Source organism: Carassius carassius, chromosome 45, assembly GCF_963082965.1.
Source record: "Carassius carassius chromosome 45, fCarCar2.1, whole genome shotgun sequence".
In the NCBI taxonomy this organism is placed as follows: Eukaryota; Metazoa; Chordata; class Actinopteri; order Cypriniformes; family Cyprinidae; genus Carassius; species Carassius carassius.
Window position 1 is genome coordinate 24,488,183 of NC_081799.1, and position 16,627 is coordinate 24,504,809.

The following is a 16,627-nucleotide window of genomic DNA, read 5'->3' on the forward strand; positions in this document are numbered from 1 at the left end:
TCTAAAGAAGATATAAAATATAACATGATTAGTGATGACATGAGTGATAATGACTATAATTAACCTTCAATTATAAAATAACATGAAATAAAATAAGCCCCTAAAATACCTTTCAATAATACAAAAAGTATTCAATTAAAAATTGTCGTTTTATTTTTGAAAGGTGATTTATATTTAGTTATTAAAAGGTAATCAAGTTTAGCTCCATCTGTCAGAGGAATCTCCTCAGATAAGACTCATGAATGCATCTCATGTGTTCAACAGACAGAGAGCAGTGTATTAAAGAGGATGAATGTGACTCTGTCAGAGCGGTCTTTGAGAAGCAGTCGTGCATGAGATGAGCTCTGTGTGTCTGCAGGAAGTGTCTTAATGACACTCATCCTGATGTCCTTGTGTGAATATTACCTCTTGTGCTCCGTAGCACAAAATTGTCATCCGGGTTTAGAGGGAGAGTAACACATTAAATGTATATCTCCCCTTTTACTTTATTTAACTTAATTATATGTTAAGGGAATTTTATTATATATTTTAATCTATAATATATAATATAATTTGTATGTATAAATACGTGTGTGTGTGTGTGTGTGTGTGTGTATATATATGAAGAAATATATTGTCCCCTAAAATGGAATTACCTTTTAATATTAAAGTAACATTAAATATTTCATGTTTCATTTTCATTTTTTTATTTATATATAATTTATTTATATATTTATTTATATATTTTCAGAATTATTTTATTAAAATATAATTACATTTTGGGGATAATATTCATTTATGTGTGTGTGTGTGCATCTCTAAATTTGATTTTTGAAAGGTAATAATAAGTGGATTTTATTGTATGTCATTGTATATTAATTGTTTTGTGTGTGTGTTTTTTTATTATTGAAATGTAATTAAATCACAGTCCTATTAAATTTTATTTTATTTTTTTTTTTTTTTTTGATATTATCTTTTTATTTGGAAAGGCAAAATCCCATCACATACATTAATTACAATTTTTGGCATTCAAGTACATAGGCAGGGATGGATTCAAAAAGTTTAGATGAGTTGTCTATATTGCCCTTCTGAGTATTCCTTTTACAGACCATTACTTATTTCAGTTAGGAACAATAACAAAGCAGAACAGAACCGGGATGCGCACCACTTCAGGTACTTAAAACAACACAAAGAGGGCAGGTCTACACAAAGCACAAGTACAGTCAAATGAAATCAGATCTGATTGGTTTTACATACTCAGTCCATTTGGTCCAAATCTTATAAAAAAAATCTTTTTCAACTTTGAGGGAAAAGGATATCTTTTCCATAACATAAATCTCATATACAATTCCAATCCATTCATCAATGGTGGGTGGATCTACTTTTAACCATTTCCTCGTAACAGATTTCTTACTGGCTGCTAATAGTATTGCCAGCAATTTTTTATCGTTAATATTCCATGTTTCGAACCCTATATTGCCCAAATAAACAGTTTCACATTTGAATGGTATATTTACATTAAATACATTGTTTATATGTTTGTGAATCTCTTCCCAATAAGGTCTAATTATCTGGCAGTCCCAAAATATATGGAAGTGGTTGGCTCCATTAGACCCACAAAGTCTCCAACAGGCATCTCCGCTACCCTGATATCGTTTCTGAATGGGTGTGATAAAGAATCTTGCAATGTTTTTCCAGCAGAACTCCCGCCATGTGTTTGACCCGGTTGATAACCACTGCAATTGACATATTTTCCCCCAGCTCTCCTGTGTGATCATCACTTTCAATTCCCTTTCCCATTTCTTCTTTATGTACTCCGTATTCTCTTTTTTAGATAATTGTATGATATTGTATATTTTGGAGATAATTTTGTTGCTTGGTCTGGGTTTAATTAATGATAAAAATACTTCCAGGAACCCTGACTCATCTGTTCCTAACACCCCTTTAAGATTTTCATTAAAATGATGTCTCACTTGCAGGTACCTAAAAAAATCATCTTTTCCCAGTCCATAATCTTTTTGTAGGGTTTCAAAACTCTGGAATGCCCCTTTGTGGATAAATGAATAATAAGTAGTTAAACCTTTTGAGATCCATATCTTAAATCTGCCATCGATTCTGTTTGGAGCAAAGTCTGAATCATAGGCACACCATCTCATAATTTTTGATGCTTCTCCTAATCTGCAAGTTTTGACCATTGTCTGCCAGGACTTCAGAGAGCTGCCTATTATAGAGTCGTTCAGGATTTCCTGTTCTTCTAATAATTTGTTATCACTTAGTAGGGCTGTTATTGGGATTCTGTTTAACATTGTACTTTCTATTTCTTTCCATGCTGCAGTGTATGTTGGCGAACACAGGCAGACTAAAGGTCTCAGTTGGGCTGCATGGTAGTAGTCCTGTAGGCAAGGAAGGCCCATTCCACCCTTCTCTTTTCTTAATTGCAGTGTCTTAAATTTAATTCTGGCCCTTTTCCCTTGCCACACATATCTTGCTATCAATCTGTCCCATTCTAAGAATTGTTTAGATGGTATTTTGACTGGCAGACACTGAAAAAGGTATAGTAACCGTGGAAGAATATTCATCCTGATTGATTCTATCCGGGAGCTTAAACTTAAAAAGGGAATAACATTCCATCTATGTATATCAGATTTTATCTTTGAATTTAATGGGCCGTAATTGATGTCATACAATCTTGAGTAGTCCTTAGGTAATAAAACACCCAAATATTTAATGGATTCCGCATCCCATTTCCAATTGTACATGGTCTTAATTGAGGATGGTGGGTCATAATTAAATGTTAATATTTGAGTTTTATTGATATTAATTTTATAACCCGAAATGAAACCAAATTCCTCTAGTAATTTCATCAATTTTGGGAGTGTCTGAGTAGGTTGTGTTATACTTATCAATAAATCATCAGCGAATAGGGCCAGTTTTTGCTCCTCGGATTTCATTATTACGCCCTTTATGTCCGACCTCTGCCTAATCAGTTGACTCATGGGTTCTATAAACAAGGCAAAGAGGAGCGGCGACGCACAACACCCTTGTCTCGTTCCTCTTTCCAGAATGAATGATCTAGTTAGATCCCCGTTGATTTTGATTCTAGCCGTTGGTTTGTTATATAGAGCTGCAAATGTGTCTATTATATTCGTATGGAAACCAAATTTTGAAAGTACTTTATATAAAAATGACCACCTCACTGAGTCGAAAGCTTTTTCTGCATCCAAACTTAATATCAGTGTCTCCAGATTTTGTTGTGTGATTTGTCTCATAACGTGCAGTGTTTTCCTGATGTTATCTTGGGTCTGTCTTTGTCTGACAAAGCCAGTCTGGTCCTTATGTATTAATATTGGTAATATCAGTTCTATTCTTTTAGATAATATGGAGGTGAATAGTTTGTAGTCGTTATTTAACAAACTTACAGGACGGTAATTCCCACAATCCGATTGGTCCTTCCCCTCTTTAGGTATGACCGAGATCATTGCCTCCCTCCATGAGGGGGGGATATTTTTATTTTCTAAAACCCAATTAAACGTTTTTAATAATGTTGGAATTAGTTGATCTTGCATTGTTTTGTACCATTCTGTGGGAAAACCATCGGTCCCTGGAGACTTCCCCCCTTTCATTCTCCTGATTGATGATTGAAGTTCTTCTTTTGTTATTTTAGATATTAATTTTTCATTTTGTTCATCAGTGATCTGTGGGAGATTAATTTGGGCCAGAAAGGTATCAATCTGATTGTCATTGCTTGTCTGTGGTTGGGAATATAATGTTTTATAGTATTCTAGGAAGCACTGCTGGATTTTTTCCAGATTAGTTTCTATTTCATTTGTTGCAGAGTTTCTTATTTTGTGTATAGTTCTATCCGCTTGTTGTTTTCTTAACCTATATGATAAAAGTTTTAGTGATTTCCCACCTACCTCATAGTATTGTTGCTTTGTGAAAAGGAGCTTTTTTTGAATTTCTTGAGTATTTATTTCATCTATTTCTTTTATTAGTTTTTTAATCTTATGTTTGTTCTCATCTTTGAGAGACTTTGCATGTTCTTTCTGTAGTGTCTTCAATTCCTCTTCCAATTTTTTAAGTTTTACTCCCTTAATTTTTTTCTCATATGAGGATATGGATATTATTTTGCCCCTAATCACTGCTTTTAATGCATCCCAGAGAATAGGTGGGGTCACTTCTTCATTTTCGTTAATGTCCAAGTACAACTGAATTTCATTTTTCAATTTATCTTTAATAACTGGGTTATTCAGAATGTTTGAGTTCAGTCTCCAGAGGGTTGATTTCTTCTTATTGTTCAGATGGACTGACATATAAATGGGACCATGGTCTGAAATAGTGCTAGCTTTTATTTCACAATTATTCACCTTACAAAGATCTCCTTTAAGCATAAAGAAGTAATCTATGCGCGAGTAGACATTGTGAGCAGGTGAGTAATGCGAGTAGTCTCGGCTCGTCGGATTTATCTCTCTCCACACGTCGACAATCCCCACTTCACGCAACCACGTATTTAATTTTCTGTTAATGTTTTTGGCGCCAGATTTCCCATTTGATGAGTCAATTTTCGGATTTAATCGTATATTAAAATCTCCACCACTTATTAAAATCCCTTGACTTTTTGTTGTCATTAGATCAACTATATGTTTATAAAAGGACCAGTCACTGCCCGGAGGAACATACACGTTAAGGAGACTCATCACAATTCCTTCAATTTTACCCGTAATCATAACAAATCTGCCTTCGGTGTCCTTATGTTCTGATATGTGTTCGTAATTTACAGCACCGGATATCAAAGTCGCCACTCCTCTCCTCTTTCCCGATCCATGGGAAGAAAAGTAAATATGTTTAAATCCTGATTTATTCAATTTGGCATGTTCAGTATCATTAAGGTGTGTCTCTTGCAAGAAAGCTACCTGAATTTTATCCTTCTTTAATTTTGATAAGATTTTCCCTCTCTTAACTGGATTGAGTATCCCATTTATATTAAATGATGCTATCTTTAAAGACCTATTTTGCATCTATGTGATTCCCCCTTCATCTCACTCAGAAACTTAGTGCGCTTCCCCCTCCCTGCAAGAACCGGCAGGGAATGAACGACTAACATATTAATAAACATAAAACCGAACATTTGTCCGTGTGACTCCCTATGTAGGGGTCTGATAATTTGACCCTGTTGAGCCTCCCAAGGTGGCTCGAAGGGAAAATTCCCCCTCCTCATTCCGGAGGGAGAGGCCCTTACCTGTAACAGTCGCATGGAGAAAAAATAAAGTCAATAAAATAAACAAAAAATAAACAAAAACGGGGTCTAAGGATGAAAAGTTAGTCCCGAACGAACCAGTCAATCCTGCCACATAACTCCTCCACTACTTACAATACAGTTCAAAAAATTTCACAATTAACTCCGTTGTCCTCGAACTTTGGCTTAAATCCTTTAGGTCCCGGAGGGGGCCGGTGATGATCTCCTGAAGGCTCGGAGTTTCTCCCTGTAGCTTGCATCGCGTCCGGCTTTGATTGTATCCTTCCTCGCTCGCCTGTCTACTCTTTTCCAGGATAATCGTTGCACCTGTTCCATGAGTGTCTCCGGCGGTCTGGTGGTTGTTGTTACCGTGTAGCCTCTTCTCCGCAGGTCCTCTGAAGCCTCCTCTACAGTATCGTAGGTTTTGGTTCCGTCGCCGTGTCTCACGCGCAGCCTGGCTGGGAAGAGGGTCTGGAACTGAACTTTATTTTCCTTCAGCACTTTGCGGATCTCTGAATATTCTCTTCGTTGTTTGAGTATCAGAGGTGGATAGTCGTGGTCCAGGTTTATATGGTTTTCTTGCCAGGTAAACCCCTTCCTCTGCCATGCCTTGCGGAGTAATGACTCTTTTGTTTTGTAACTTAAAAACTTAATTATGATGGAGCGTGGCGGCGCATCCGTCGGTGGCTGCGGTCCCAACGACCGATGAGCCCTTTCAATATGCAGGCCGGGCATGTCATCAGTTAACTCGAGACCTTCTTGGAGTAAATTTTCCACAAATGAGACCATCGTTGTTGATTCTTTTTCTGTTCCCTCCGGTACCCCATACATCCGTATGTTATCACGTCTGGAGCGACTTTCCAGATCCAGCAGCTTATCATCCAGCTTGGTGTGTAGCTTTAGCATAGCAGTGATGACTTCCTCTGTGTTTTGGATCCTCTCCTCTGCTTTCTCAATTCGCCCTTCTGCCTCGTCCAGTCTGGTATTCACCTTCACAATTTCTTCTTTTATTTTCTCTAATTGATCTTTATTTTCCTGGCGAAAATCCTTTAGTTCTCGCAGAATCAGTTCCAAGTCGGCCATTTCTCCACGTTGTTTGCTAGCTTAAACCTATTACTGCTAACGTTAATGTTGCTGCGCCCCGTCTTTCTCACCTCTTGTCTTCGGACGATTTTTATTACTCTAAGTGGTGTTATGGTTCTTGTCCCCTTATCTGTGTTTTCTATGAAATTATTTATTTGTTTTGTATTGGGGAATTTATCTAATTGCACTGGCTCAACCGGGAGCTCTCTCTCTATGCGACCATCTTGGACGATGTTCCAACCGGAAGTCCTTATTTTATTTTTGAAAGGTAATTTATTTTCCTAATTTTTAATTTTATTTATTATGGGAAGAATTTTTTTTTTTTGTCGAAATGCAATAAATACAATCCCCTTAAATTGGACTTTTGGAAGATAAGTGGATTTTTTTTTTTGTCTCCGCCAACAGCTGCTCAAAAGACAATCAGCTAACGTCCCTCGACTCTAACACGAGTTATGATGAAGTAAACCGCATTGGTGATTAGTTAAGTCTAGATGAAGCACTGTGCCAATCCAAATCTCTACTCGATAATGGGACAGTTTAGAGCAGCTTGACCAATGCAGAAACTAATTTATGTGCCAGCTACTGTACGTGTATTTATTTAGCTTTAATTGCATTAGTGTTATCTGACTGAGATTTGTTATTCAGATCTGGATGAAAATGTCAGACCTCTGCTAACTTGTTTGTTGATTGGGTTTTGACTGCCTTTTATTAACAAAAGTGACCTTTTAGACCGGAGTAGTTGCTGTTTGAGAGCCTTGTTGTTTCACATGTTTTTGAGCTTTACATGAAGTCGATCCACTGAATATGAAACGTCTGCAAATCTGACGTGCCAAACTCATCTGTGTGAATGCACTGAATGTCAACAAGCATGAATGAGATTAAATCATATTGTGGTTTTGATCCTAGTCGCAGAAACCGAACCCGTTTTATTATAAAAACGTAATCCTGAGTGATTTCTGGTCATGGTTTATTGTCTTTAGACTTTGTGCCTGTTATGAACATCTAATTCTGAACCGTGATCATATTGAAGACAAACATGCAAATGCATCTGCTGATGGGTTTAATGCTCTTTATGTGATGTGAATTCACTTTTTTTTAAAGAAATAAAAATATGCCTTGTATCTTGTCGTTATTATTTTCTGCGCACAATTAAATTTATCGGAGTAGCTTCATACGACATGTTTCAGTAACAAACCTTCAGGAAGGTTTTTTTTTTTTTACTGTTATTAAAATGATATTTTAACAAACATAAAATGTTTGGATGCTATATTTAATTGGCTTATGCAACTTTTTAAAATGAATAAACTGTCAAAAGTATTTATTACATTTTCAATATATAATTATAGAAAATTTAGGTCATCCAAATTTCAACATACATATTTTTAATAATATTTAACTAATTCACTGGGAACAAGAACGTGTAGTTTTATTAGATGTATATAAAATTACTAATAAAACTACAAATGTTCATTGTATAGGCAAGGCAAGTTTATTTATATAGCACATTTCGTACACAATGGTAATTCAAAGTGCTTTACATAAAAGAAAGTAAAATAATAATAGGAATAAAACAAGCAGTTTTAAAACTATTATTAAAATTATTAAAACTACTTATTTAAAATGAATTTAAAACAGTTAGAAAATGATTTTACATAAAATAAAAAATAAAAAAAACAGTGAAAGTATATATTGCAATCAGTTCGGACATTGCAGAGTGCTCATTCAATAAATGCACAGCTAAACAGATGAGTTTTAAGTCTAGATTTAAATGTGACTAGTGTTTTAGCACATCTGATCTCTTCTGGAAGCTGATTCCAACTGCGGGCGGCATAGTAACTAAAGGAGGTGTAGGAGCCATGTAATTGGAAAGTCATGTGACCAACTGATAATGGGAGTGTCATTAATTAAGTGGGTTAAAACACCTGTTATGTGTGTGCGTTCACATGGAAGAATGGGGTGAGTGCTGGAGCACATATTTTGTTGACCGTACAAACCTGTACAAAATAAAACAACGTTTAAGCTTTCAAAGAAACGTGTCACAAATGTCATTCCTCCACTCAACTCCTTAGCGGTCTTTGGATTGTTTATATGTGCCACTACAGGAGGACTCCCCTTGTTTTGTGTGAACCCTTGGTATTTCTAACTGACTCGATCCTAATGATCTGAGTGGTCTGTTAGACTTATATTCAGTGAGCATATCTGAAATATATTTCGGTCCTAGGTCATTTAGTGACTTATATACGAGTAAAAGTACTGGAAGCCAGTGTAAGGACCTGAGGACTGGTGTGATATGCTCAGATTTTCTGGTTCTAGTCAGTATCCTGGCAGCAGCGTTCTGGATGAGCTGCAGCTGTCTAATGGTCTTTTTGGGAAAGCCGGTGAGGAGCCCATTACAATAGTCCACCCTGCTGGTGATAAAGGCATGAAAAAGTTTCTCCAAGTCTTGACTGGAAACAAAACATCTAATTCTTGCAATGTTTTTTTAAATGATAGTATGCTGATTTAGTTACTGCTTTGACATGACTACTGAAACTAAAGTCTGTCTCCAGAATCACACCAAGATTCCTGACTTGATTTTTAGTTGTTTGACCCCTAGAGTTAAGGTATGCATTCACCTTGAACACTTCATCTTTGTTTCCAAATGCAATGACTTCAGTTTTTTCCTTGTTTAACTGAAGAAAATTCTGGCACATCCAACTATTAATTTCATCAATGCATTGGCAGAGGGAGTCAATGGGGCTGTAGTCATTTGGAGATAAGGCTAGGTAAATCTGGGTATCATCAGCATAGCTGTGATAGGCAATTTGGTTCTTTCTCATTATTTGACTTAGTGGAAGCATATACAGGCTAAACAAGAGCGGTGCAAGAATTGACCCTTGTGGGACTCCGCATGTCATGGACGTCCACTTAGACTTATGCTCTCCTAGACTCACATAATAGCCTCTCCCTTCTAAGTATGACCTGAACCATTTGAGTACCATCCCAGAAAGCCCGACCCAGTTTTCCAGTCTCTCTAGTAGTATGTTATGATCGACAGTGTCAAACGCTGCACTGAGATCTAGCAATACCAGCACCGATATTTTGCCAGAGTCACAATTTAAGCGAATATCATTTATTATCTTAATGAGTGCTGTCTCTGTGCTGTGATGCGGTCGAAAACCAGATTGAAAATTGTCCAGGTATCCATTTGAGTTTACGTATTTGTTCAGCTGATTAAAAATGACCTTTTCTATAATTTTACCTATAAAAGGAAGATTAGATATTGGTCTAAAATTGCTCAAAATGGTGTTATCAAGATTGCTCTTTTTCAGAAGGGGCTTAACAACTGCATTTTTTAAGGAGTTTGGAAATGTCCCAGAAAGAAGTGAGGCGTTCACCACTTCTAAAAGATCTGCTTCTAAGCAGTTAAGCACATTTTTGAAAAAAGATGTGGGAAGTGTGTCAAGACAGCAGGTTGACGATTTTAGGTGCTGCACTATGTCTTCCAGAATTTTGCTATCACTTGCTTCAAAAATCGACATAGTATCTTTTTGATATTGTGGCCTAATCTGTCTGACCTCTGCATTACTTGAGGATGTGCTAATCGCCTTCCTGATATTGATGATCTTCTCAGAAAAGAAGGATGCATGCGTATATACTGTATACAGTGCTGTGAAAAGGTTTTTGTCCCCACCCTGTTTTTTATTTATTTATTTGTATATACATAGGGCTTGCATAGACTTGTCGAGTGATCGATTACTTCAACCACTAGTCGGCGCTGTCGGAAATAATCGACTACTCCAGCATGCATTAACCATAATGCATGCACAAAGTTTGCAAGTACAATGTGAATTTTAGGATTACAATATTGCATGTAGCTGTTCATTTCTATGACTATCTATGTTGCATGTAAAATTAAAATATGTAATGTAATAATTAGGACTGTGTCCAAAGCAATATCGCCTAGCCTAATTTATTCGGAATGGCAAGGATGATGACTTCAAAAACTAATAACAGACAAGGAATAATGCTGCCTGAATATTCGGATCCAATGTTTGCTAGATAATAGTTTAGTCATGGGATCAGCGCAATATTATACACAGACCTCTAAAGTCACGAGTGTGAAGTGAATGAATGTAAACTTTATGAGTGAAAAGAGCGCAAATCAAACACCGCATTGCTGTTGTCTCTCCGTGCATTTCTCAGAAATCAGAGCTTGGCAAGAGTAATATCACCTATAATAATACATCATAGAAGTTCTATTATTTGTATATATTTAAAAGAAAATGATTTAAACCTTAGGCCATGATATGAAACAAATGAATGGATTAAGCACAGCGTGATCACCAAACAGCCGTGTTGTGCGTCTCAGTCTCTCAAAAACCAAACCAGTTCTCTTTCTAACATTCGTTCGGTATCTCACTAAGGGGACCGCCTCAGGCGTGGCCAATCGGGGAAGCACCAATAACACCAAGTCTGCCAACCATGGCAGACCAATCGCTGCAGTGATCAGGGAGTCCTGCTCCCTGAATATAAACCGCAGCTACCTGCCATTTCGTCATTCTTGTTCTCTTCCCCGTGAAGATTTCGGAAGCTGTCCTTAGCAGACTTGGAGAATTATTGCTAAACAGTTTATCGACGGAGCCGTAAGGTAAAGTCCCAAACGCAATATATTCTTAACGTTTGTCGATTGACCTTATGTGGAGCAGCAGGAACCGCCTTTCATTACGCGCGACGCATGTTACAGGAATAATGAACAGGGGAGAAGACTTACTGTCCAGAGGGAATCCTCTGTATGGGGAGTGGAGACTCCACCCCCAAGTTATGATCATGGTGTGGCAGAGATTCGGCCAGGCCGCCGTAGATCTCTTCGCATCGCGCGAAGACGCGCAATGTCCCCTGTTCTTCTCTCTGGTGGGCAACGACGTATTACTTTACGCTTTCTCTCCGTTGAGCTCTACGACCAGCCATGGCCGTTACCAGCACGAAGGGATCTCCTCTCACAAGCACGGGGGGGAAATATTTCACCCTTCCCCTCAGAAACTAGCTCTCTGGGCCTGGCCCGTGAGTGGCTAAATCTGGATGCACCTGGGTTACCTCCAAAAGTGATTGAGACAATTCAGAACGTGAGGGCTGCCTCAACGCTCTCTTTTTATAATCTCAAATGGACGGTGTTTGAGGGTTGGTGCGCAGAAAGGAACATTGTTCCTTTCTTGTGTTCAGTTTTGGATGTGCTGGTCTTTTTACAGGACCTTCTAGATAAGGGCAGAGCCTTTTCTACAGTTAAGGTCGGCTATCTCGGCATGTCACGTGGGTATTAACTCGGGTACTATTGGCCAGCACCCTCTCGTTTGTCGATTTATGAGAGGTGCACGTCGGTTACACCCAGTATCGAAGCCGCTGGTCCCGCCCTGGGACCTGTCCGTGGTTCTAAACGCGGTCTCAAAAGCCCCTTTTGAACCCATTGATAAAATTGCCTTGAAGCTACTAGCTCTAAAGATGGCTCTGTTGTTCGCTCTCACTACAGCAAAAAGGGTAAGTGAACTACATGCTTTATCAGTTCACTCCTCATGTATGATGTTCGGTCCGGGTTTTCAAAATGTCTCTTTTAGAACTAAACCTGCGTTCGTACCCAAAGTGTTTGATCACGCTGGGGCAGTTCAATCAGTGAACCTGGTTGCTTTTCATCCACCACCCTTTGCATCCCCAGAGGAGGAGAGGTTTCACACTTTATGTCCTGTTCGTACTCTGCATAGAACACATACACTTCGTAAGAGCAATCAGCTGTTTGTCTCGTGGGCTGATTCTTACAGAGGAAGACCTATCTCCCGTCAACGCCTTTCCCATTGGGTGTTGGAGGCTATCGTATTATGTTACAATAATTCGAATTTGGAGCCCCCAATAGGACTACAAGCACACTCTACTAGAGGTATGGCTAGTTCCTGGGCTCTGTTTAGAGGCATCTCTATTCAGGATATTTGTGCGGCAGCCAGCTGGTCTTCTCCGCACACATTTGCTCGTTTTTATAGACTGGATGTGACCGAGCCCTCTCTGGCCCATTCAGTTCTAGAAATGAGTAGTCAGGTTGTATAATGCAATTTTATTAAAGGGCGAATTCCTCATATTATTCTGTTTTCACCTCCGTCGGGAGCTATGATTCAGATAATTTCTCAGCCTTTCTTAGTCTGCTTCGTCAGCATATCGGCAATACGGGAGTTGTCTATATCCCATAGTGAGATACCGAACGAATGTTAGAAAGAGAACGTTAGGTTACTAACGTAACCCCGGTTCTCTGATAACATGAAGTGAGGTATCTCACAAACATTGCCCTCCTTGCCTGTTCTGCACGTAGAAGAGATATGCGAAAATGACGAAATGGCAGATAGCTGCGGATTATATACAGGGAGCAGGACTCCCTGATCGCTGAAGCGATTGGTGTGCCATGGTTGGCAGACGTGGTGTTATTGGTGCTTCCGCAATCGGCCACGCCTTAGGCGGTCCCCTTAGTGAGATACCTCACTTCATGTTATCAGAGAACCAGGGTTACGTCAGGCGGGAAGGAAGTCGACCAGAAGTTGAAGTCGGCCGCGTGCTGCCATCTTGTAGCAGAACTTCACTTGCGTTAGCATCCCATTGACTCCCATTCATTTTGGCCTCACTTTGACAGCGAATAACTTTACATCTGTGGCGTTTAAAGACTCCATTTGTCCATTATTTATTTCTAAAGATACACGACAATGTATAAAGGGCTCCATTACCTTCTATGTTACATTATGGCCCCGTAGAAACATTTTTTTGTAAAAAATAGGCTAACGATTGCGTCATAACCACTCGACTCTCTGTCGCACAGTAGAGAAATTACCGTACAGACAGGAGGAGAAGCTCGCAGGCAAACAGGGAGACGTCAAGAGAGAAGCCCATAGATACAAGCCCTTAGCCTGGTAATACCAGACTCTGCTACTTCACTTTGCTTCATAGTACAGAAGCGAAATGAAATTGAGCGGAAGTAGGAAGTCTGGCGTAGTCAGGCTAACAAGCCCTGGCCTTACATTTTAAAATACTATACAAAATAATTAATCCGAATACTTACTCCTGCTCACTCACGCCAAAGAACTCCCCGCTCAAGCTCGCCGTCTCTGCAAGATTAACGATGGCAGTTTGCACGCACAGCTACTAGAAGATTTACATCTGTCAGACAGGTTGCTGACGTCATCAAGCTTAGTTTGAGTCTGCGCGTCAGAAACGGAAGTGCTAAAAATCGCTAAAAATGGGCTTCACTTGTCTCAATTGAGTTCTAATGGGGTTGCTGTGTCCATTTATTTTACTGTCTTTGGGTTACGTTAGTAACCTAACGTTCTCTCGAGATAGAGTATAGGCTAATAATCATCTTAAATACAGATACATTTTCTACTTGTCCCACATGTTTGCATCTTTATCTTTTGCTGGTTTGCATAGCACAAGCACATCTGTTTAGTGAAATTCACAAAAAGAGTTCTGCTAATGAAAATGTGCGCATTGAATGGATTCAGTCGTGTTCAAATGATCACTAATCTCTCTGCTTGCACGATAAATATTATTTTAGAAATTAATAATTATTTTAGTTTAACACGACATACTTGTTCAGTGATAACTATGAAAAAAAAGATACACTGTAAAATATTTCCAGGATTTCACAATATATAACTGTAATATTTCACAGGTAATTACATTATTACCACTTCACAGGCTTTAACTGTGATATTTCACAATATAATACCGTATTTAGACTTTTACTTTGAAAATAATGCAGTTGCGGGGCTTTTACAAGAAACTACTGTGAATTAGTGATGGGAAGTTCGACTCTTTTCCGCGAACCGGTTCTTTCGGACGGTTCGATTCAATAAACCGGTTGAAAAAACCGGTTCACCGGTTCTTTTATGCTCGACGTAATGACGTCATTGGCGATGACGTAATGGCGTCACGTCTATCAAACATTCAAATATATAAAGTCAGTAATCATAACTTTAGTCAGTTAAAAACCTCATAATCATGAAAAGTTTACAATTAAGTTTTGCAACAACGCACCCAAATACAGTAACAGCAATAATGTGCATATGAGGATTTAAATCTTGAAGATATAAAGTAAATAAATTAGGTGTCATCAGCGCAGAAACCACTATACATTAACCATTGCGATGTATTTGTTATTAAATGAACTTACTTTTCGCCCCTTCATTGCCCCTTCATTCAAGCCTTCGGTTTACCCGCACTCATAACATTAGCACAGAATCAGTTCAGAATCAAATACCAAAAGAATCAGTTCGGTTCAGACGCGCTGTGAGTCAGTCACGCTGAATCACGCATGCGCAGTATCATCAGCTCCTCTGTTCTCAAAACAGACACGTCCGAAAGAAACTGTTTTGGTTCAGTGTACTGATGATCCGAAAACCGATGCAACCGGTTCTTGACTCGAGAACGACAATCACTCTAACCGGCACGTGCTGCAGTTCAGTCTAATCAGCTGCTCTACTCGTGTTCATGTTCGGTTTACTACAAACTCAATTTGTGAATGTGTCCTCATTAACTATAAATATTTTATAAATCATCCCTTATTCCTATTAAACATAGAGTCTTTAGAGTTCTTAATTATTGTCCAACTTCCCTGAAACCCCTCTCTGGCCTATACATAATCTACAATGTACAGATTAGAAACGTTCATCTTAAAAAAAAAAATAATAATAAAAATGTATATAGATCTTTTATCACACATTCCGAAATACTTTACACGCATGCGCAGTAGCATCAGTTCATCGGTTCTCAAGTCGGACGCGTCCGAAAGAAACAGTTTTCGGTTCAGTGTACTGGTGATTCGAAAACCGATGCAACCGGTTCTTGACTCGAGAAGGAGAATCAGCTCATCGGTTCTCAAATCGGACGCGTCCGACAGAAACGATTCTCAGTTCAGTGTACTGGTGATCCGAAAACCGATGCAACCGGCTCTTGACTCGAGAACGAGAACTGCTCCAGCAGTGGGCGTGTTCGTTCGTCATCTGGCTCGGCTCAGTGTTCATCTTCAGTTCTCTCTTCACAGCAGTTCAGTCAGTGTACTGTTTGAGTAAATTAATTACTCCGGGAAATTGGTTTATTCTGACTCAGAGGGAGTGTCAGTCACGTAAAAAAAGTTAACATCTTAAGACAAAAATGGGACAAGTAGATCCATTGATGTAAAGTCTATACAAAATAATGTAATGTTTGCTTTTAAACATGCTATATACGTCCTTGTACAAAGAAAAGCAAATCACAGAATATGGATTTTAAATAATTGTTATTTCTAAATTAATCAAGTATAACAGCTTCCCGTTCTCGACGGGCATGCCGGCATATTTCGGGTGATAAAGATATACGTCGTATAGATGTCATTTAGAGGTAGGGAAGACGTTTCATTTAACAGCTCAAACAGACGATCTACAGACGATCAAAATACGACTATAAAAAAAGAATCCGATGTTTATCAGATGATGCGCTCTTCAGCAGATGTCTCCGCGACGTACGTGTGCTATCTGGGTACGAACTCCCGAAATGACTCAAGTGATTCGCGAAACCGCTACGAACTCTCGAACTGATTCAAATGATTCGCGAACCCGCTTTGAACTCCCGAACTGACTCAAATGATTCGCGAACCCGCTACGAACTCCCGAAATGACTCAAATGATTTGCGAACCCACTTTGAACTCCCGAACTGACTCAAATGAATCACGCTCTGAACTGCTGAACTGACTCAAAAGATTCACAATCCAAAGTTCCCATCCAAATCAAATGATACGCCAGCGCTACTATTGGCTTAGTTCTCTAATTTCACGGCTGCAACTCCTGTGAGCTACAGTCTGAGGCAGAGCAGGAGGGGAAGCTGCCAGAGAAGAGATTCAGTGAGTTCTGTCTTGTTTTTGTTATGTTTCTACAGTAATAGGAAGGTTATTTCCCGTAGCATTCAAAAATAGACCAGAGATGCTTGTACTATGTATATTTGGCAATTTTGGGATTGCAATAACCATAATGGTTACATAACAGCCATCGTTTTGGGGATTCTAATGAGAGTGAAGAAGAGCCAGAAAATGGTGACTTTGCATCTCTGAGGATGCCACAACCTTCCAGCTTGCCTGGTGTATCAGTTGAAGCCTCATCCCCAAGCCAATTGCACTGGAAGAGTAAGGAATAATCTCTTAACATCGAAATAACAAATCATTATATTAGAGATATGGTTAACATTCTTAGTGCTAAAGATATTCCCCTCTCCTTGTCTCCATTCCTTCAGCTCCATTATCTTGCAGAGTAACTACTCCTCAACCTGGAGAAAACTGTCTAGATAAAAAC

At 38.8% G+C, this 16,627-nt stretch overlaps 1 protein-coding gene across 1 annotated transcript in view; it reads left to right on the top strand.

Annotated features, from left to right (window-relative positions):
* The window catches only part of LOC132127146 (mesoderm induction early response protein 3-like), a 164,435-nt gene that overhangs the window by 18,487 nt on the left and 129,321 nt on the right, over positions 1 to 16,627 (top strand). The gene's annotated exons all lie outside the window — the stretch shown is intronic.